The sequence below is a fragment of the Physeter macrocephalus genome, chromosome 21 (assembly GCF_002837175.3).
Source record: "Physeter macrocephalus isolate SW-GA chromosome 21, ASM283717v5, whole genome shotgun sequence".
NCBI classification, from domain to species: Eukaryota; Metazoa; Chordata; class Mammalia; order Artiodactyla; family Physeteridae; genus Physeter; species Physeter macrocephalus.
The window spans coordinates 23,097,720-23,118,674 of record NC_041234.1 but is presented as its reverse complement, the minus strand read 5'-3'; the positions used below and the strand labels follow the sequence as shown (position 1 = coordinate 23,118,674).

The window sequence follows — 20,955 nt, the reverse complement described above, 5'->3', positions numbered from 1 at the left end:
AGGCTGCTTCCAAAGATACACAAAACCCAGCAAAGATAAATAGAGTGGGACGTGAATTATAATGTCATGCCCACTCACAACCTCTGTGCCCCGTTCCACATATAGAACTGAATTCATAACGCCTTTCAAAAATGAGGTAATTGGGACTTCCATGGTGGGGCAGTGGTTAAGAATTCGCCTGCCAATGCAGGGGACACGGGTTTGAGCCCTGGTCCGGGAAGATCCCACATGCTGCGGAGCAAGTAAGCCCGTGCGGCACAACTACTGAGCCTGTGCTCTAGGGCCCGCGAGCCACAACTACTGAGCCCACGTGCCACAACTACTGAAGCCCACGCACCTAGAGCCCATGCTCCGCAACGAGAAGCCACTGTAATGAGAAGCCCACGCACCGCAACAAAGAGTAGCCCCTCTCGCTGCAACTAGAGGAAGCCCGCGTGCAGCAACGAAGACCCAACGCAGCCAAAAAAAAAAAAAAAAAAAACTTATAAAAAAAGAAAAATGAGGTAATTCTGCTGTTTTGGTGGCAACACTGGGTTCTTTGTAAAGCAAGGGGGTGGTACACAGTAATGAAAGGACTGGGGAGGGCACAAGAGATCCCATTTCTAACGCTGATTCCCTCGGTGTGTGACCTTGGGCAAGTCACTCACCCTCTCTGGACTTTGGATTCTAAAATCCTCAAATGTCTCTGCCCATCTCTGAGGCCTCTCACCACCATTATCACCATCACGCAGGTGGAAGCCAGTACTGCCCATCTAGCATGAGGCCCCCTAGGAATTATTATTAGAGAAATGGGTTCCCAGGAATACCTCTCTCTCTCTCTCTCTCTCTCTCTCTCTCTCTCATAAACACACACACACAGAAAAATCTTCCGGGACACTGGAACAATGGAACTTGAATGGTCTCTTCCCCTAAGGCAAGAACCCTTTCTAATCTTTAGCTAAAGAGACACTTCTGGGATCAGGGTAGCATGGAGAATGTCCTTCTGAGAGGCAGGGGTCTCTCCCTCCCTCAGGTGTGAGCTACTTTCCTTCCTCCTCCTACAGTTCAAGATCCTCTTAGAACTCGGCCGGACTCTCCAGATCCAGTCTCAACTGCCTTCACTCCCTGCTAACCCCATTTTCCATTTGTTTATCAATTCCAGCACCTAACACCACTGGCCTCAAGGCCGGCAGGAAGACTGATTTTAAAATGCAGGCCGGCCTCAAAAGCACACTCTCAATAGGATTCCATTTACCTCAAGTTTTAAAGTGGGCAAAGCCAATCTAAGGTGTCAAAAGTCAGCCTAGGGATGACCTTGGAGGAAGGGGGACAATGGAGAGGGGCATGCCCCTTGGGAGGGGGCACAACAGGGAGTTCGGGGTGGGGGGCCTGGGAATACGCTGCATCTTGATCTGGATGCTGGCTACACGGGTGTGCCCAGCTTGTAAAGATTCATCAAGCTGTACATTTAGGAGTTAGGTACTTTTCTGTCTGTGTGCTGCACTTCAATAGAATGTTAACAAAATAAAAAATACAATACATAGGGAATTCCCTGGCGGTCCAGTGCTTAGGACTCCGTGCTTTCACTACCGAGGGCGTGGCTTCGATCCCTGGTCGGGGAACTAATATGATCCCGCAAGCCGCGGAGGCGTGGCCAAAAAGAAAAACAAATGCAATAAATAAAAAACTACGCAAACAAACTGGGGAAGGAGAAGGCTTATAATTGCATGCGAGCTCTTGGGCAGGAGACCGGGATGCAGGAGAGTGGGGGACACTGTGGGTGGAGTCGGGGTGGGGAGGCAGGGCAGTGAGGTTTTTCTAGAGACAGCCAGGAAGCACGGTTTAAAATCACGGGAACAGAGGCAAACTTTCTGCTCCGTGATAGAAGCAAGTCGTTGAGAGCAATGCACCAGGTGGATGGGCCATGTTCAGGGTGAGGATTCACAGCGCCCTGCCCACGGCCCAGGATGCCAAAGCGAGAGCAGCAAGTAGGCAGCGTTAGCGGATGGCCAGGCCCCCTGATCCGGCCTTTCCTGCCATCTTCCTCTCCTCCACAGGAACCTCCTTCCACTCCAGCCAAACCGCACTTTTCACTCTCCCCTAGACAGGTGAGCCTTTCCCCCACTGGTGCCCATGAATGTTCCCCTCCGGGAACCCCTTTCTCCCTTCTTTCCTCTAACCCTGCTTCTTCTCCCTGGTTCCCACACACCACCTGGTCATGACACCCAGTTATGCCCAGAATGCAGTCCAGGGACCCGGGAGTCACCTGTGAGCTCTCTGACCACCCCTCCCCTCCAACCTGACCCATCACCAAATCCTGTTTTCTGTCCTCTTGGCAGCTCTAGGAGTCATCCGTTCCCTCTGCATCCAGCGCCTGCCTAGCACTATCTCTTGCCTAAGACCTGGCAATGACCTCCTGACTGGCCCCCTTTGTCCGCTCCTGCCCCTCTGCCGTCCATTTCCAGCACAGCAGCCAACAGCAACGACCATCCCTGCAAATCTCGACTGCTACTGGGTACCAGGTGCCCTTCCAGACACTCGGCACATCCTGGGGAGCAAAATGGATGCCTGTCCTTGAGGTGCTTTTATTCCAGCAGGAGAGAGATGGATGATAAACAATGAAGGTAACGGGTCTTAAAATTGCCTCGGACAGTAGACAGTGATACACACCAAGGAAAGAAAAGTGGGAGCAGGTAAGGGCCAGCAGGAGGGCAGGGGGTAGGGAGAAGGTTTCAGGATTCAGGGGTGGTCAGGGGAACCCTCTTTGAGAAGGTGAGAGGTAAGCAAAGGCTCGAAGGAGGTGAGGGAGCCAAGAGCATTTCTGGAGGAAGAGAGTTGCAGGCAGAGGCATAGCCACTGCAAAGGACCTGTGGCGGGAGGTTGCCTGCGGTATGTAAGGAACAAGCAGGATTCCAGTGTGGCCAGAGTGTAAAGCAGGAGGATGGATCAGAGAGGTAATAGGGGGCACAGCGCCCTGGAGCCAGAGCAATGGTACCCCTACAGCTTTCATTACTGAGATGAAGGTGAAAACCCTCAGCCAGCTCACCAGGCCCTACCCTTCAGACCTTTGCTCTCGGCTTCTGTTTCCAGCCCCTTCCCACATCCGGGCCATCCCAGGAGACTGCCCGGATCCGTCTTCCCTCTACCCCACTTTCCTAGTCATTTGGAGCTCTATCTAAACAGCATTGCCTCTAAGACACATTCCCCGGAGCCAGGTTAGTCCCCCACCTTCACCCTCTCAAACCACCTGGTCCTTAGCCTTACACCACAGGCCTCACCAGTTCGCAGCAATCTATCTTTAAGTCTATAATTAGTTCATTTGGTTCATCACATCTCTGACAGGTGTTTACTCTATGCCGAGCACTGTCCTGGGCGCCGGGGCACCGTGGAGAACAAGATTGACAGGGTCCCTGTGCTAAGGGAGACGGACCATAAACACAAAGCAAATAGAGAAGATAACTTCGGATGATGATATGAGCTGCAAAGAAGATGAAACAGGGCAGCGTGGCTGCGAGGGGCGGGGATGGCCAGGGAGGCCTCATCCCGGGCATGGCTTCTGAGCTGAGAGGGGACCAGCTGTCTGGGGATAAGGGAAAAAGAGCTCCAGGCAGCTGAAGGGTAAGTGCGCAGGTCCTGAAGTACGACTGCCCCTGAACTATTTGAGCAAGTGAACAACGACGGCCTGTGTGGCTGGAGCCGAAGGGGCTTGTCTCTCCAGCTAGAAAGGCGGTCCCACAAGACCCAGGACCCCTGTGTTTCCTCTGTGGCTGCACCCACTGTGCCTGCCCACAGCTGCCACTCACCACATTTGTTGGATGAAGGAGTAGATATTTCATTTCTGCCCCTCCTTCAATCCCACTTTATCCCTGAACTTTTTTTTTTTTGCGGTACGCGGGCCTCTCACTGTTGTGGCCTCTCCCGTTGCGGAGCACAGGCTCCGGACGCGCAGGCTCGGCGGCCATGGCTCACGGGCCCAGCCGCTCCGCGGCACGTGGGATCCTCCCAGACCGGGGCGTGAACCCGTGTCCCCTGCATCGGCAGGCGGACTCGCAACCGCTGCGCCACCAGGGAAGCCCTATCCCTGAACTCTTCCCAGTCCTCTCCAGACCTCCAAGAACACTTCCTCCCCTAAGCCAAAACCTCAGAACCTTTGCTTGAGATCCTTGGATGGTCAGCTTGGGGCCGGGCAACCTCTTGAAATGGTGCAAAAATGGTGGCCTTGGTGTCCGTGTCCATTTTTCAGGGGCGCACGCATCAAAGTCCGGAAGGTCTGAGACCTGACCTTTCAAAACGTTTATGAAACAGTGACCCGAGTCCCTGGCTTTGCAGATGTGGGAACTGAGGTCAAGAGGACGGACCATGTATCCCGGGCTCCCCATTAGGCCGTCAGCTGCTAGGCCACGAGATCTACCTGATCTGGCTGCAGGAAGCCAGTGTGGGTGCTCTCTCTTTGGCACTTGCAGCCTCACAGACGCGTGTGAGGTGCCTTGCCGCCGGCCCCTTCTGTGTGGTTGTCCTCGCTTTAACCTGTAACGCGCACTAAGTCCCTTGTGGCTGATGTCCTTCCTCCTGGGATTATGCATTCCTTGGGGGCAGGATGGGCTTCTTGGATTTTTTTAAATGTTACTTGACCTTACTCTTTACTTCTGCGTCTACACACTTCCAACTGAGGGACCCCACGAGCACCGGCTGCCCAGTCAGCTCCTTCCTCCCACGCCTGAAGGACCACGGAAGCCTCCACGTGGGGCCTTCACTGGCTTGTGGTCAGGCCTGTGGCTGGATATTCTTAGCAGACTTCAGCCGGTCATCCCGAGAATCTCAACTCCCCTGCCACCAGGGCTTAGATCGCTCACCGCCAGGGCCAAGATGTTCTCTGTTTCCAAGCAGACAACTCAGAGTCCAGAGTGAAGCGAAGCGTGCTTGTTTCAAAGGCCCACAGCCCAGCGTCACACTCAGCCAGTGGCTGCGCGCTGCTGCCTGGGCCTGCCGAGCAGCCAGACTGTTGGGAGAACGCGTTCTGACTTAGCAGGAACTGCTCGGCGCAGCAGGGGCTCTCGGCGACAGCAGGGCAGTTAGTGTGGCTGACCTGTTTCCTGGGCCCTGGGGCAACTCGGAGGCCAGGGAGTCTCAGATACTGGCTGACCTTCCTTTCTACAGGTCGAAGGCATCCACTGTGGGTCAAGAGGCAATTTTTTTTGGTTTCTTACCATTATTATTTTTTTAATTTTAATTTTATATTGGAGTATAGTTGACTTACAATGTTGTGTTAGTTTCAGGGGTAGAGCAAAGTGATTCAGTTATACATATACATATATCTGTTCTTTTTCAGATTCTTTTTCCATATAGGTTATTACAGAGTGTTGAGTAGAGTTCCCTGTGCTATACAGTAGGCCCTTGTTGGGTATCTACTTTATATATAGTCGTGTGTATATGTTAATCCCCAATTCCTAATTTATCCCTCTCCCGACCCTTCCCCCCGCCCCCCGTAACCAGAAGTTTGTTTTTGAAGTCTGTGAGTCTGTTTCTGTTTTGTAAATAAGTTCAGTTGTATCATTTTTTTTTAGATTCTACATATAAGTGATCTCCTATGATATTTGTTTTTCTCTTTCTGACTTCACTTAGTATGATAATCTCTAGGTCCATCCATGTAAGCAGCAACTTTAAAAAAAAAAAAGGGGGGTTCCTGGGGATCAGAAATACCCATTGTGGCTCTTTCCTGAAATCCCTGGGTGAATTCCCCTTCTGGATGAACCTGTTTCTCCCACCCTGGAGGGTACCTCACACCTGGCCTGCCACCAAGCCGTGTGTGCAGTGGCAGGGGTGGGGACGCGGGTGGGTGGTCACTGGGGGCGGGAGGGTAGTGTAGTCAGTAGGGGCGCTACAGTCAGTTAATCGCATTTTGGAGGTGAGGGTTTCTGCACATTCACCGTCCTGTCCGTTCACAATGGTGTTCAGAGGCAGAGCTCGTTGGGCCGCCCCGCAGAGCTGCGGCTCTGGCAATGGGTGTTGGCTTTGTCAGCCTTTTCTGCTGGGCTGCTACCAACACCGCAGCCCTGAGCTGCGCTGTGTGCCCATCAGAACTGCAAATAATATGGCACTTGACCTCTCCCAACTCCGCACCTTTTCTTCTTGTTTTCTTCCACACTTTCTCATGTCTCTTGGGGTGGCTGGACCTGCAGCTGTGTCTTACTTTCCTGCATTTATCTGGCTCCGGAAGTGTGTGTGTGTGTGTGTGTGTGTGTGTGTGTGTGTAAGGGGGTTCTGGGGGGAGCAGAAATGTTTCCTCTCTCCCAGCATCACCGTTCCACCAATTCACAGCAGATAAAAGTCAGGTTCAATGTCAAAACCCCGCATCTTTGAGGATGCCACGTCGTGAGGAGAGGCAGCTGTGGAATGGATTTGGGGGAAGGGGCAGGGGCCTGGGAGGGGAGGAATAAGAACCAGAGAAGCTGGGATAGGAGAAACCTTCCAAATCCCCACTGGGCTCTTGGTGACTTTGGGATATGAGGACTGGGGGGAATCGTTGAGCTAGGGGTTAAGGGGACCACGAAGATTCTGAACTCAATTCTATTCTTCAAACTCTTATTCAACACCCCGTGTGTATAAGTCAGGTGTTATGGGAACTAGACTGCCCTGAAAAAGACACCTCAGGCACCTGGGGGAAGCGGCAGGCCAGATGGAAGATGGAGGGGTTTGTCTGGGGCCTGGGGCGTGGGGTGATAAAGGCCGGTGAGGCCAGCCTGGCTTGTCCTGTTCTGGGAGGTTGCCCACACAGTCCCCTCAAAGCCAGGGAGCCAGCGGCACAGGCACATGAGGTCCTTGCAGCCTGCTGAGCACCTGCAGTGATGTACTAGGGGCAGCTGCCCCGGGAAAGATGCGTGTTTGTTGGAGAGAGTGAATCTGGAGGGTTTAAGGACCTAGAGTTGGAGTTTTTCCTCACTAACCTCACAACGGGCAGGTACTAAAATAGCAGAAATAACAGTACTAGCAGTTGCATGTTTGAGCATTTACTATAGTCTCCTGTCATAGATTAAAAATGGCCACACACACACAAAAAGATGGTCACAACTTCTTTGTAGCTCTCCCCACCGAAGGGTGTGTTATGGGATGAATTGTGTCCCCCCAAATCCATATTTTGGAATCCTAAGCCCTAGTAGCTCTGAATGTGACTGTATTTGGTGTTAGGGTCTTTAAATAGGTAATTAAGTTAAAATGTGGTTATTCAAAATGAGTTCACACAGGTGGGCCCTAATCCAGTGTGACTGGGTCCTTAGAAGAAGAGGAAATATGGACACAGACACACAGAGAGAAGACCATGTGAGGACACAGGAAGAAGGTAGCCGTCTACAAGCCAAAGGAGAGAGGCTTCAGAAGCCACCAACCCTGCCCACACCTTGATCTTGGACTTCCAGCCTCTAGATCTGTGAGGCAGTATATTTCGGTGGTTTTAGGCACCTGGTCTGCGGTACTTTTGTTATGGCAACCCGAGCAGACTAATACAGAGTGGAATCTATGTCCCCTTCCCTAGAAGCTGGGCTGGCCTGGTGACTCGCTCTGACCAACAGAATGTGGCAGAAGTGATACTGCGTGACTTCTGAGATAAGGCCTTAAAAGACCTTGCAGCAACCTGCTTCACTCTCTCAGGCAGTTCTGAAAATGCCACATGAGGAAGCCAGTTTTGTGTATTAGAGGATTCGAGGTGACAGGTTGGAGAGCCACTGTTCACCCCAGCTGAGAACTGGTACCAACTGCCATACTGTGCATGAGGCCATCTTGGGCCTCCCCGAGATGAGTGAGCTGCATGAACGAGCCCGGCCAACCCACCCAATGGTGAGGAAGAAGAAATTGTTGTTGTGTTAAGCCACTGCATTTTAGAGCAGTTTGTTACACAGCAATAACAAACTAATACATCTCATTGAAACATACTATAGAAAGGGTTCCATCCCAGAGTTTTAGAAGAAAGTTATGTTTTCGTGACTATTGGGCAAAGCCCTCCATTAAGTGAGAAAAATCTTTATCTAGAACTCTTTCTTCCGTCAGCTACCTCTGGCTTGACCACCGCACTGTGTCTGTGCCTGCTGTTTCCAATTCTGAGGCACAGCATGGGGTACCTCTCAGGAGGGAAAGGGGGCAGGGAGCGCTTTCCCTGAATCATCAAGAGAGAGGAAGACCTCCATTTCTTTATCTGCCAACAAGGAGCGGCTGCCTATGTCAGTCAAATCCCCGGATGTCGTTTAACCAAACACCTTCTGGATACACAGCAGTAGAATCACTATGGAAATAGCCACCATTTATTAAGCACCTACTAAGTATTAGGTGCATATTTAATGCATTCTCTTATTTAATTCTCCTAGAAGTATGGGCAAAACAAGTCACTAGTCACAATGATTACCCTCTTGTTGATGAGGAAACTGAGACTCAGAGAGGTTAAGTACCTCTCCAAAGGTCACAAATCTAGTGGGCCTGGACTTGCAAAGTGACGGTCTTTCTTCTCCCCCAAGGTTTGATGCTTAAGGAGAATGGGGATTTCCCCACCCCCACCCCCGCAGTGAATAGAAATAGGAGGAGCTGGTCTAGAAGGAGGAGCCAGGCCAGGTTCGAAAGGGAGAACCAGGGTGGAGCCACCTGGAAAAGCCTCAGGGAGCAGGTGCTGCAGTCCGAAGGGGGGAGGAGCTGGGAGGCCTTGGGGTGGTGGAGGTGGGGGGCGTGGGGAGCTCTTCATTGTCCTTACCTGGGGGCAGGAAGGGGCGGATGGAACCCACCCCTGTAGAAGGCCTCCCCTCCACCACCTCCCTCCAGGCTCCCTGCTGGTTTCCCCTTCTGGGTGACTCCACCCTCCCTGGGCAACTCCCCAGGCTCTCCTCCCTCCTTCCCTCACTCCTGCTTACCCAAATCCCTAACCACTGAAGACCAGCTTGATTAGGGGCTGACTGTGTGCCCAGGGCCCTGCCAAATGCTTATCTGCATCCCCTCATTTCATCCTCATGACTGACGCTTCAAGGCGGGCACCTCGTTATCCCCACTTTACAGATGGGGAAACTGAGGCACGGAGCTGTGAGAGGATGAGCAGCCTGCATTATGGCCTAGTCTAGTTAGTCCTCTCCTGGCCTCCCCAGCCCTCCAAGAGCTGCCCGGCCATGGATTCCTGAGGTGCTTACACACATGTATCATTCACTTGGGCACATGGTGCCTGTTCATCAATTTGCTCTCCTTGACCGGCATCACGAGGCCTGTGGACCACTTCTCGCCCTCAGCACGGTGTTGGGCACGTAGGAGCGCAATCATGTGAGCTCTGGGGGCTAAAGTGTTGCATGGCTGTGCGGCTCTGAGCCTTACCCAGCCCTGCTCTGAACAACACGGTCGCCCAACGTGAGGTAAGGCTAGTGGGGGTGATGAAGAAGGTGAGGGAGCCCCAGGAGGAAAAGCAGGAGGACCAGAGGGAGCAGCATCCTCAGACTGCCAAACACAGGTCCCGCCATCTTTTTCCAGAATAAGAGTGTGAGCGAGAGGGGTCCATGGGAGAGCACCTCAGGGAGAGCACTCGGCCACCTTTCCAAAGGACAGCAGCTCATTGGAGCAGACGCATAAGGGCTCCTCCCTCTTCTGTCCTGCCTTCCCTGTTGGGCAAATCCTACCCGCTCTGGCATCAACTGGAACCCAGCCTCCCTCTCTTAACGCTGCCTTATCCGGAGGCACCCTTGAATGCAGCTCTGGAAGGCAAGCCATCCCCCATCTTCCCCTGGCAGCCCGGGAGCTGGTCCAATGGTCTCCCTTTGACCTCTCCTCAGCCCCCGACTCTCTCCCGACCTGGGGCAAAGAAAGCAAGGGCAGAGATGGGACCCACTCCTGAACAAGAGAAGGAAGAACAATGCCCCCAAGAGCCACTCTCTGACTGCTTTCTATTCAGCTGCCACTCAGTTCCCCATCCCAACACGTGTGGGCCTCCCAAGGGACCCACACCAGGGCATCTGTCCTGGAGACATTGTGTCCTCAGCCGGGTGTTACCATTTGGAGCCCAAGAAGGTTCCAGTTGAGCCCAGGCACTTGGTTGGGGCTGATACGGGGTCTCAGGGGACCACGGGAGACCTTATGCATCGGGGAATCAGAAAGTACCTCACTGCTGCCCTGTACTAACTATCCCAAGGCAGTAGAAATGACTAGAAACTGAGAAAGAGGGAGTTCCCTGGTGGTCCAGTGGTTAGGACTCGGCGTTTTCATTGCCAGGGCCCAGGTTCAATCCTTGGTCGGGAAACTAAGATCCCGCCCCCCAAAAAAAATAAATAAATAAAATAAAGAAACTGAGAAAGACTGTCCCTTCACCCCATCCTTACAGCCCAGTAGACATGAACAAAAGCAACTGGAAACCTGGCACCTGGCACTGACTTTGCCCTGGGAGCTCCTGGGCCTCAAACTAGAAGAAGAGGAATTCACATTTGTCCAGCACTTCAAAGATATCTCACTTAATCCTCATCACAACCCCATCAGATACCATGGCAGTTTTAGACAGGTCCGTGGGTCATTTGACACTCTTCCCGTCAAGAAATCTGGGTGGGCTCATGACTGCTCTGAATGCAACAGAAGTGATGCTGTGAGACTTCTAAGGCCAAGTCAGAAAAGGCCATGCAGCTTCCTCCTGGCTTTCTGGGGCACCCATTCTGGGACAAGTCAAAAAGAAGTCATGGCCATGCTGGGGAGTCACAGGTAGATGCCCCAGTTTACAGCCCAGCTGAGCTCCCAGACGATGGCCAGCAACAACTGGTAGCCGCGTGGGCGTGCCATCTTGGACATCCCTCAGATGGCTGCAGCCCCTGTTGATATCTGACTGTAACTCCCAAAGAGAACCACCTGGCTGAGCCCTTCCAAGAACTCCTGACCCACAGAATTGTGACCAAAATAAAACAGTTGTTTTAAGGGGCAAAGTAATTTGTTGATAAATTACCAACAAATCTGGGGTAATTTTTGCACCAAAACCAGATCCATAGTGAGGTTCCCACTTCACAGAAGAGGAAACTGAGGCTCGGAGGGGTTGAGTACCTTGTCCATGGTCACACGCCTGGTAAGTGGAAGAGTTAAGACTCAAACTCTGCCTCTCTAAATCCAAACCATCTATCACAGCCCCTCCTCACGTGCCCCCTGACATTTTCTCACTTCCTAGAAGGGAACATTCTTTTCAGAATCAATTAGTTTCCAAACCTGGCTGTGCATCAGCGTCAACTGTGGTGAGAGGTGAAGATAGAGATTTCCAGGTCCCACCCCAGGTCTAAGGAGTGAGGCCAGGACACTGCATTCTACGCTGACACCCCAGGTGATACTGAGACCATTGGTGAGTGAACCAACCAGCAGGCCCCGCTGCTCAGCCAGGTTATCATAGACAATTAGAGGGGACCAGCAAGCTTTTCTTCAGAATATACCCAGTGTCGGGACATCACTCACCACATGTGCTCAATCTGAGTCAATTGAGACTTTCTTGATCTTACCATCTGAGAAGTCTTCTCCGGCCCCACACAACTAAGAGACAGAACCTAACGGTCATGTATCTGATCAATAAGCACGTCGTAGGCAACTGGTGTGTGAGAGAGAACACCTTGCTAGACAACGTGGTCCCTCCAAGAACTTACAACTGAGCTGAGGAGATAAGGTGTAACCGAACAAACAAAGGATAAGTTTTGTGGCTGTGACGATAAGCACCTGGGAGATTTCGACTTAAAGGTAGTCTGGGAGGGCTCTGTGGAGGAGGTGTGCCTGGAGCTGGGCATCAAGGTGAGCAAGGAGATCACTCCAGGTGGGGGATCCAGGAGCTGAGTCTCCCTCAGGGAGCAGAGCAGGCACGAAGGTGTGGGCAGGCAGTGGGAGGCCTGGGGCTGCCGGGCAGGTGTGCTTGTGTCATACGGAAACCACTGTAGAGCAGGACCAGATTGGTGGTGGTCGGGGGGGGTGGGAGTGGGAATTTGAGGCTCGATCCAGATGTTTTTATTTTCTCCGTTTCCAAAAGCTACTGTCATTAAAGATCAAGGACCACATTTCAGCTTTTCCTGAAAAGTAAAAGAAAACCATGTGCTTTTATTTCCCAGGGCATCAGCTAACATTTTCCCCAGGAGGGTTTTTCAGGAGACACTTGGGAGAATTTTCAAGGAAGAAAAATCCTTTGTTTCTGCCCTTTAGGAGCTTGAAATCTCATAGGGTCCACCAGAATGCCTAAAAGGAAAGAGAAAATTCCAAGTGCTGGCAAGGAGAATTCTCCTATTCAGTTCTGGGAATATAAATTGGCATGACCGCTTTGGAAAAGGTTTGGCACCATCTCTGAAAGCTGAACACAGGCCCAGCGACTCAGCTTGTGGGTATACAGACACCCAGCAGAAACGTGTCCATCTATTCACTAGAAGGCATGTACATAAGTGTTCATAGTGGCACTATTAGGAATAGCCCCAAAGCAAAACTGCCCAAGTACCCATCAACAGGAGAATAGCAGAGAAATAAGATGTGGTGTATTCATACCATGGAATAGTACACAGCAAAGAGAATGAGTGAACCATCCAGCACACACAGTGTGGAGCAAGAGGAACCAGACACACAAAAATTTCATATTGTAGATTCCGTTTCTATAAAGTACCAAATCAGGCAACGCTAATCATGCTATTAGAAGTTAGGTTAGCAGTTATCTCTGGGGCCATAGTGCTTGGAAGGGGGCACAAGATGATTTCTGGGGTGCTGGTGATGTTTCCCGGTCTGGGTACTGGATATATGGGTGTGTTCATCAAGCCTGACGCTAATGATCTGTGTGCTTTTCTGTGCAGCTATTTTGCGTCAATAAAAACGAAATCGTCACCATTGTCATCATCATCATCTAATGGGGAATGAAGGCAGAAGGCACAGAAGGGCCTCTGGGATAGAGTTGCAAAGAGATTTACATGGAGAGTGACAAAGAAACAAAGCCGAGGGACGTTCCGACATGGATAAGTTCAAGATGGACCCAGTTAAATCAAGCAAAGTTGTCAGTGAAATCAGAGAGCAAGTTGCAGTTTCAGGAGTGCCCGACACGCTCCATAATGGCGGCTGGTCTAAGAGGCGATTACATCCAGCTGGTCCCCTCTCCAGACCTAGGCTAGGATTCGTTACAGAAGATGGATCACCTCACACACCTTTGGAGACAGAAGGCAGAATTCCCCCAAACAAGAGATGGTCTGAAGCCTCATGGGGCCCCACCATTAAACATCTGCCCCAACACTCCATTCTCTCTGCTTACAAGATGTAAATCTTTTTTTTTTTTTTTTGCGATACGCGGGCCTCTCACTGCTGTGGCCTCTCCCGTTGCAGAGCACAGGCTCCGGACGCGCAGGCTCAGCGGCCATGGCTCACGGGCCCAGCCGCTCCGCCGCACGTGGGATCTTCCCGGACCGGGGCACCGACCCGTGTCCCCTGCATTGGCAGGCGGACTCTCAACCACTGCGCCACCAGGGAAGCCCCCACAAGATGTAAATCTTGATGCTTCCACCTTGAATTTTTATACAGTGGATTCCTTTGATTGGAATCACTTTGGGCAAAGGTGATTATACTCCATTAGCTGTCGGAATCAATTGAACAGCGAGCTTTCCTTCTTAAAGGAAGGGCCAGTTTCCAGTACTTGGCTTACTGCAGAGCCCTGGAGGAATTCATTGAAGGGAGGCCCGATTTTAAACATCATCACTTTTTGAAGAGACATTAGGCATCCCTCCCACATTATTCAAGGATGGCATGAGAAAGGCAGGGCAGGACTGGGGGGAAAGGAGCTGTAAGAAAGAGCTGGAATCTTCGACCTATTCCCTTAAACAATCAATGCATGAGCCCTGTCCTAGACAGCCAGTGAGACTAGCTAGAATGTACTTGGTAGTAGAGTGAGGTCCAGTGGTGACACTTCCTGGGTCTTACTCCAGATTCGTGTCACTCCAAGACATGCTCAGAGGCCAGCAAGGACAGTTGCTAGGTCTCGGGTCTCCTCTGGTTTTTCCCATCTACACTCCCATCCTTACGTAGGAAACCCAGGCAAGAAGAAAGGTCTCCATCATGGTGTTCTCTCTCAGCACTGGGATGGCCTGTGGTCCATCTTCCCAGGTTTCCTGAGGTTGGCGGCCATGATTCAGAAGCCTCTGGTCCCATAATAAATCACCTCAGGGATGTGAATGTGTAATTATTGCATGGATTTAATGTAATCTAAAACAGAGGATTCCAGCAAAGGCGGTCATATCATTTCATATACATATTTGTATATATAAATGTCTTAGCTAGAGATACATAGTTTTGGTTTGAACCATCTGTTTCAGATTGCACTACTGTTCCCAAATCTTCACCCCACCCTATATCCACGCCCTTCGCCACGTGACTTTACAGTTCATCCTTCTAGAGGTGGAGTGGCCCCCCCCACCCCATTGATGTCAGGCCACGAATGTCCTTCAGCCAGTGGAATGTAAGCAGAGGTAACAGTGTACAAGCTCTGAGTCTAGGACTTGAGTCATTGCATTTCTACTCTACCCTCTTGCACTTCTGCTATTGCCAGGAGGCCGTGTCCCAGGTAGCCCACTCATCCTTGGAGGATGAGAGACCCATAGAGCAGACTGGGCCCAACCCACACTTGCAGTCAAGCCCAGTCGGGCACAGTCTAGATCAGCTAACCACAGGGGATCCACAGACACGGATGTGAAAACTAAATGCTTACTGATGTCAACTACTAAGTCTGGGGGTAGTAGCTCGTTATACAGCATAATTGCAGCAAGCGTGGACTGATATACCACCTGAGCACTTTATTCCATCAATGCACAATCTGCCATCTAAAAGAACATCTCATGTCTCTCCCCTCACCCCCTGTTTTTTTTGACCGTGTTGTGCAGCATGTGCGTTTTAGTTCCCAGAGCAGGGATTGAACCCACACCCCCTGCATTGGAAGCGTGGAGTCTTAACCACTGGACCGCCAGGGAAGTCCCTCCCCTTACCCTTCTTAATTCTTCATAGATTTATCATAACCTGAAATATTATATATATATATATATATATATATATATATATATACATGGCTCATGCACTTATTGTTTCTCAAGTAAAACAAAGTTTTATTATGGCCAAGATACTGTTTTGTTCCCTGCTATAAACGCCCAAAGCCCTAGTAGGTGCGTGGTAGGTGTTAAATAATTATGTGAGGAATGGATGGATAGTCCTTTTTGCCTTCAATTAATATGCCTCTTGTCTAATTTGTGTTCCTCTGTGAAGCTCAACGACTTGGTGATAGGCAAAGTTGAGGAAGAAGAAAACATTTTGTGCAGGAAAAAAAAATCTGTGAGCAGATCACCGGATATTGTCCCAGATGAGGGGTGAGGGACTTTTTCCTCAAGGAGCCGCTCCCCGTGGTTAGGGCCCTCAGAAACCACAGCAGGCCTCCAGAACTGTGACAAGTTAGCAGGTGGCTTGGCCAGTGCCATCCAATGGAACCATGACACTGCTAAATTTCTGTGGCCCATCTCAGGGGCTGTCCTCAGCCTTAGGAGGTTTCTGTGTGTCAGTTCACTGGGGGGAACTTCAAAGGGACTGATGTGGCTTCCAAGAGCCATCAGGACGTTTGACTCCCTGGCATTGGGCCAGCATTACACGTTAATTAAATTATATGGCAGAAACATCACAATGTCAAGGTCAGACATTACAGCCGTCAAAGCCTAACATTACGTGCAGTATTTTATAGCACAGAGCAAAGTATACCTTTAAACAAATTTCCTTATCTTTCCCGTGTCGTCTCTTGCCTCTGGCTCTTCAGACATCTGCCATTCGACGCAGCCCATGTGAAGAGCATCTCGGACAACTTTGTGTGAGGGTCCTTAAGAACCTCTCTGGCTTGTCAGATGCGGGGGTCGGGGGGGGTGGTTCCTGGGATCGTACCCACTTGCCCCATCTGACCCTTAACTTGGGCCTGAAATGGGCCTTTGTGAGCCTGGAACTCCCTGAGGGAGAAGGATGTATTCTTCCTGGCTTTGTCCTGAAAGTAAACGCTAGTTCTTTCTTCGAAGATGGTTCTATCAGCAGGGAAGCAACTAGCCAGGCTAGAAAATGGGGAGGAAAAAAAAAAAAAAAAAAAGGCTTTCCCTCCAAATGTCTTTTTAATAAGCACGGCTAGAAACTCTTCATGAGTGTGGAAACTGTCCAGGGGAAGCCCCCGGCTCCGAGCAGAGCTGAGCCAGGGCAATTCTCTCAGGCTGGGAAGGATTATGAAGCCACATTCTGGGTTTCCTCCGGCCTCTCTCGCGGTTACTGATGAAAACTGGGAGGCCATGAACTCAGGGCCAAATGACTCACGTGCAATCACCGAAGCAAAGCTGATACCAAATGTGTTTGTCTTGTCTCCCCAATACCTGTTAAGCACCTTCTATATGCCAGGCACTATTTTACTTGCTTTATCTCCATCAACTAACTTAATTCTCCCAACATTATGAAATCTGTTGTTTTTTCTGCCCCCCCTCCATTTTATAGACAGGCAAAGTGAGGCACTGAGAGCAATTGCCCAAGGCCACACTGAGAGCAATTGCCTAAGGCCACGCAGCTGGTCAAGTGGCCGAGCCAGGTTTGGAAGGAACCAGGGCAGCCTGGCTGAGCCCTACCAGCTACTGTGTTGTCTTGGCTATTGAATCCCAGAAACCTCCCACGAGCCAAGCTTAATGATAAGGTGCTGGGGGCTATGGGGGGAGCACCCTGTATAAGCAATGTATCCATGAGGGCCTAAGTAACATTTTAAGATAAAGTTAAATTAATTCAGATCTTTGAAGGGGTTTTGAATTCTTTCCAAGGGTAGGAGTGTTGAATAAATATAGTGCTTTCAAAAACCTGCCTTCCTATATGCGTGTTCATTGTACTTGTTCTTTACATTTTTCTGTGGGTTTGGGATTTTTTTTTCAAAATAAAATTTAAATGTTTTAAAAAGAATTAGCTTTGGGGTCCCCTGGTGACGCAGTGGTTGGGGGTCCGCCTGCCGATGCAGGGGACGCAGGTTCGTGCCCCGGTCCGGGAGGATCCCGTGTGCCGCGGAGCGGCTGTGCCCGTGAGCCATGGCCGCTGAGCCTGCGCGTCCGGAGCCTGTGCTCCGCAACGGGAGGGGCCGCGGCGGTGAGAGGACCGCGTGCCGCAAAAAAAAAAAAAAGAATCTGCTTGCCAATGCAGGGAACACAGGTTCGAGCCGTGGCCCGGGAAGATCCCACATGCCGCGGAGCAACTAAGCCCGTGCGCCACAACTACTGAGCCTGAGCTGTAGAGCCCGCGAGCCACTACTGAACCCTCGTGCCACAACTACTTAAGTGCACGCGCCTAGAGCCCGCGCTCCGCAACAAGAGAAGCCACTGCAATGAGAAGCCCACGCACAGCAACGAAGAGCAGCCCCCGCTTGCCGCAAGTAGCGAAAACCCGCGCGCAGCAACGAAGACCGAACGCAGCCAAAAATAAATAAATAAAACAAATAAATAAAAAATAAATAAATAAAAAGAATTAGCTTTTTTTTTTTTTTTTTTTTGGTGGGACGCGGGCCTCCCTCTGCTGCGGCCTCTCCCGTTGCGGAGCACAGGCTCCGGACGCGCAGGCCCAGCGGCCATGGCTCACGGGCCCAGCCGCTCCGCGGCATGTGGGATCCTCCCGGACTGGGGCGCGAACCCGGTTCCCCTGCATCGGCAGGCGGACGCGCAACCACTGCGCCACCAGGGAAGCTCTCTGGACGTCACTCTTTGCTCAACTGTGAACTGGGATCTATACCAATCTGAGGGGGCCACTAAAAAGTCTAAAAGATACAACATTGTAAATCAACCAAACTTCAATAAAAATAAATAAATAAATAATTGTTTTTTTAAGTTTAAAAGAAATAATTCATGGAAAGCATTTACCAGAAACACGCACACAGTGCCCACCCACAGAGGTATCAAAAGACAGACCAAAGTTTCAGAAGCGAACCCGTGTCCCCTGCATCGGCAGGCGGACTCTCAACCACTGCGCCACCAGGGAAGCCCAAGAATTAGCTTTAATAGACTATCTTGGGGGACTTCCCTGGTGGTCCAGTGGTTAAGATTTCACGCTTCCACTGCAGGGGGCACGGGTTTGATTCCTGGTCAGGGAACTAAGATCCCGCATTGCTGCGGGGCAAGGCCAAAATTTTTTTTAAAAAAGAAAATAGACTATGTTGGGGAGGGTAAGCAAGAAACCGGGAGCGCTGATTGCCTATAGAGAGGCAGCCTGGGTGGCTGAAGAACGGTGTGGTGGGATGGCGGAGAGGCGCCCCTTGATATTCTCGGAATTTGGTGCCACAGGCAGGTGTTATCCGTAGCATCTGCCGTGCACGTGACATCGTCTGGGTGGAACCTCAGGAAAGAAAGAGCAGAACTCCCGGTTCCCAAGTCCCTATCCAGCAGGCTGGCTGCTCAGAGTGTGGGGCAATCTTTGGTTATCCAGCTGTAAGTGGAAAGTGGGCAGAAACACTCCATCCACTCTGGCTTGAAGAATATAAGCTTGAGGAGGAAAATCAAGGGCAGCTTTCTGCCGGCTTTAGGTACTGTGAGCACAGGGGAGACTATAAGTCCTCTAAGGAGGGGCCCAGAGCCTGGTAGCCTGGGGTCTCCCCCAGCCACCTCCAACAGTCGCAAGTGCCGTGCTCAACACACAGAGGGGGCTCTATGGAGTGCTTGTGGAATGAATGAGCCGTGCTCACCTTCGGACAGGGTCCATATGGCCCGATACTCTCCCCGTGATATGTATGGGTACCTCTTGGGGCCTGGATGTCACACTTATCGAGAGTTAGCAGTGCTTCCCAGCCTTGACACACATAGAACATGATGATATTTTTACGACGCACAAGGGTAAACAGCGACCAAGTGTTCACAACGGCCGCACTTGGCTGCTCAAGGCCTGAAGCTACCCCCGCCCCTGCCAGACCCACCAGGCCACCCCAAGGGTCTGGCCCACTGGCAACCCGGTCACTCTTGGTAAGCTCTGGGTGGAGGGCTGCAGAGGCCATTCGCTGGCTGTCTGGAGCTAGCCACCTAGATGAGGAGAGGGCGGGCCGAGGGCACTGCTAAGGGGCAGCAGGCTTTCCTGGGGCTCGGGCTAGGTGCGAGGGTGTGCCCCGGGCTGGGGGCGACGTGGGCCTGAGTGGTGGGCTGGACGGGGCAGGCTGCCAGCTCCAGCTGGCCCGCGGCCAGGAAGTCTGACTGAACTTGGGCCAGCCCTGTTGGCCCACAGACTCTGTAAGCTGAACTGCTCCAGCGCTCCTGGGCCTTTGTTTTCGCTTCCCCACCGCTCTCCCTTAGTGTTTAGGAATGTGCTTTGAAGGTTCCAGCGTGTTTCGCCTCTGCTTAGAGAAACCAAGAGCAGAGGCTGGGTGGAGGCCAGATGGCTGCAGGGAGGGCACCTGTGATCACACTGCGAGCGCCCCAAGGGGCAGGTGGAATCCAGGGGGCGCGGGGGGGGGGGCAGGGGCACTTAAGCCAGCCCCCTTTCTCTGCTGGAAGACTGCTTCCAGTGCTACACCTTGGAGAGTCTCGGGTTTATTTTGTTAAGGGAGGCGATATTCCCTTACCAACTCCCCCAGAGAGCCTCCATTTATCCAGGAGCTTTTGGGGGGTAAGCTACACTCTCGTATTTGTCCAGAGTAAGAGAGAGAGCTGCAAGTAGTGCTCGAGCTAGAAAAGTTGCCTCCTCCATTCGCACGAGCCTCACTTTCCCTTCCTGCCTTGGGAAACGCCGGCAGGCCCTCCGACGACAGGGGAGTGAAAGGCCCTGGTCCAGATGGCCTCTCTCGCACCTCCACCCCGGGGAGAGTGGCCTCATGTCCAGGCTGCCCTCCCGTAAACCTCGCTGTGGCCCTTCGAGTGGCCAGCTTCCTTCTTCCCCAGCCCCCTCGCCCACCGTCCTTCATGGCCTGTCACCTACTCACCTGCTCGGGCCTTTGAGGGCTCCTAGCACTGTGGTCTCGTAGGCCCAGCACAGCGCTTTGCACACAGCAAGCGCTTAACAAATGCTATGTGACAAAAATACCGGGGCTCTGCAGTGACCAAGATCACCCTGGGTCTCTCTCTAACCAGAAGTCCTCTTACTCCTCTCACTCCCAAATCAGGGAGCTCTGGATTCTGGTCCTACTTTTGCCACTGATGTGTCACCTTGAGCTAGCGTTGTCACGCTCTGAACCGATTTCCTCAGCTGGACTAAATGGAGGCTCAATCAAAGCCCTGGAGGCTATGCTCTGAGATCTGCGTGCACTCCTGTTTTCCCAGCTGTTGCTTTAAGCCCTGGTCTGGCCATTTCCGTCCTGCCAGGGCTCAGGTCTTAGTGGGGTCCCTGGCCTTCGGCTGAGGATGCTTCCTCTGCTTTTCCACGGTCCGCTTAGCTTCACAACATACACACCTGGTCCTTGGGCTCCTGACACGTCTGCTCCTTTCTGTCCTCACAGCCATTTATACAGCTCCGGCTCCCACGTGCGATGGGGCCGTGGCACATGAGCAATAACTCCAAGGCCACAAGGGCACCCGAGTCATTTTTCTGCAGCTAGCATTGTCCGTTTGGAGCTACGGAAGACCTCCCTCCTGCCTGGTGGTGACACAGGCCCTGTTTAGTTATGTGTGGGCTCTGGATTTTTTTTTTTCTTCCTCATTTCCATGTCTCCTTGATTTCAGCGCGAGAGTTAAATGTGTACTCAGAGGCTCTGCTGAGGATAAACAGACAGTGTGATCAGAGGGATCCCTTCCTGTCTCTCAGAAGATTCACTTTCTCTGCCCAGGTAATGACCACCTCCCCCCCACCCCACCCCACCCCAGCTTCCTCTTAGCCTTCGTATATTTAGTGCACGTTGCCCTGGATAGAGTTTAATTAGGCACCAATGCACCCAGGGGCAAGGACCCAGGACCCCTCTCGGGCTGAGCAAATGGGGCCCAGCCCAGGCGCAGGAGCCTGCAGCCAGCCTCCCCCACTGGCTGGTAAGTGATGGGCTGCCAG

At 51.8% G+C, this 20,955-nt stretch overlaps 1 long non-coding RNA gene across 1 annotated transcript; it reads left to right on the top strand.

The window, feature by feature from the left end:
* The first annotated feature begins 1,312 nt into the window (after positions 1-1,312).
* Positions 1,313-13,292, top strand: LOC114484729 (uncharacterized). The gene is made up of 4 exons (XR_003677953.2): positions 1,313-2,087; positions 2,319-2,672; positions 3,322-3,597; positions 12,774-13,292. It is a non-coding gene; the product is annotated as an uncharacterized lncRNA (long non-coding RNA).
* The last annotated feature ends 7,663 nt before the right edge of the window (positions 13,293-20,955 follow it).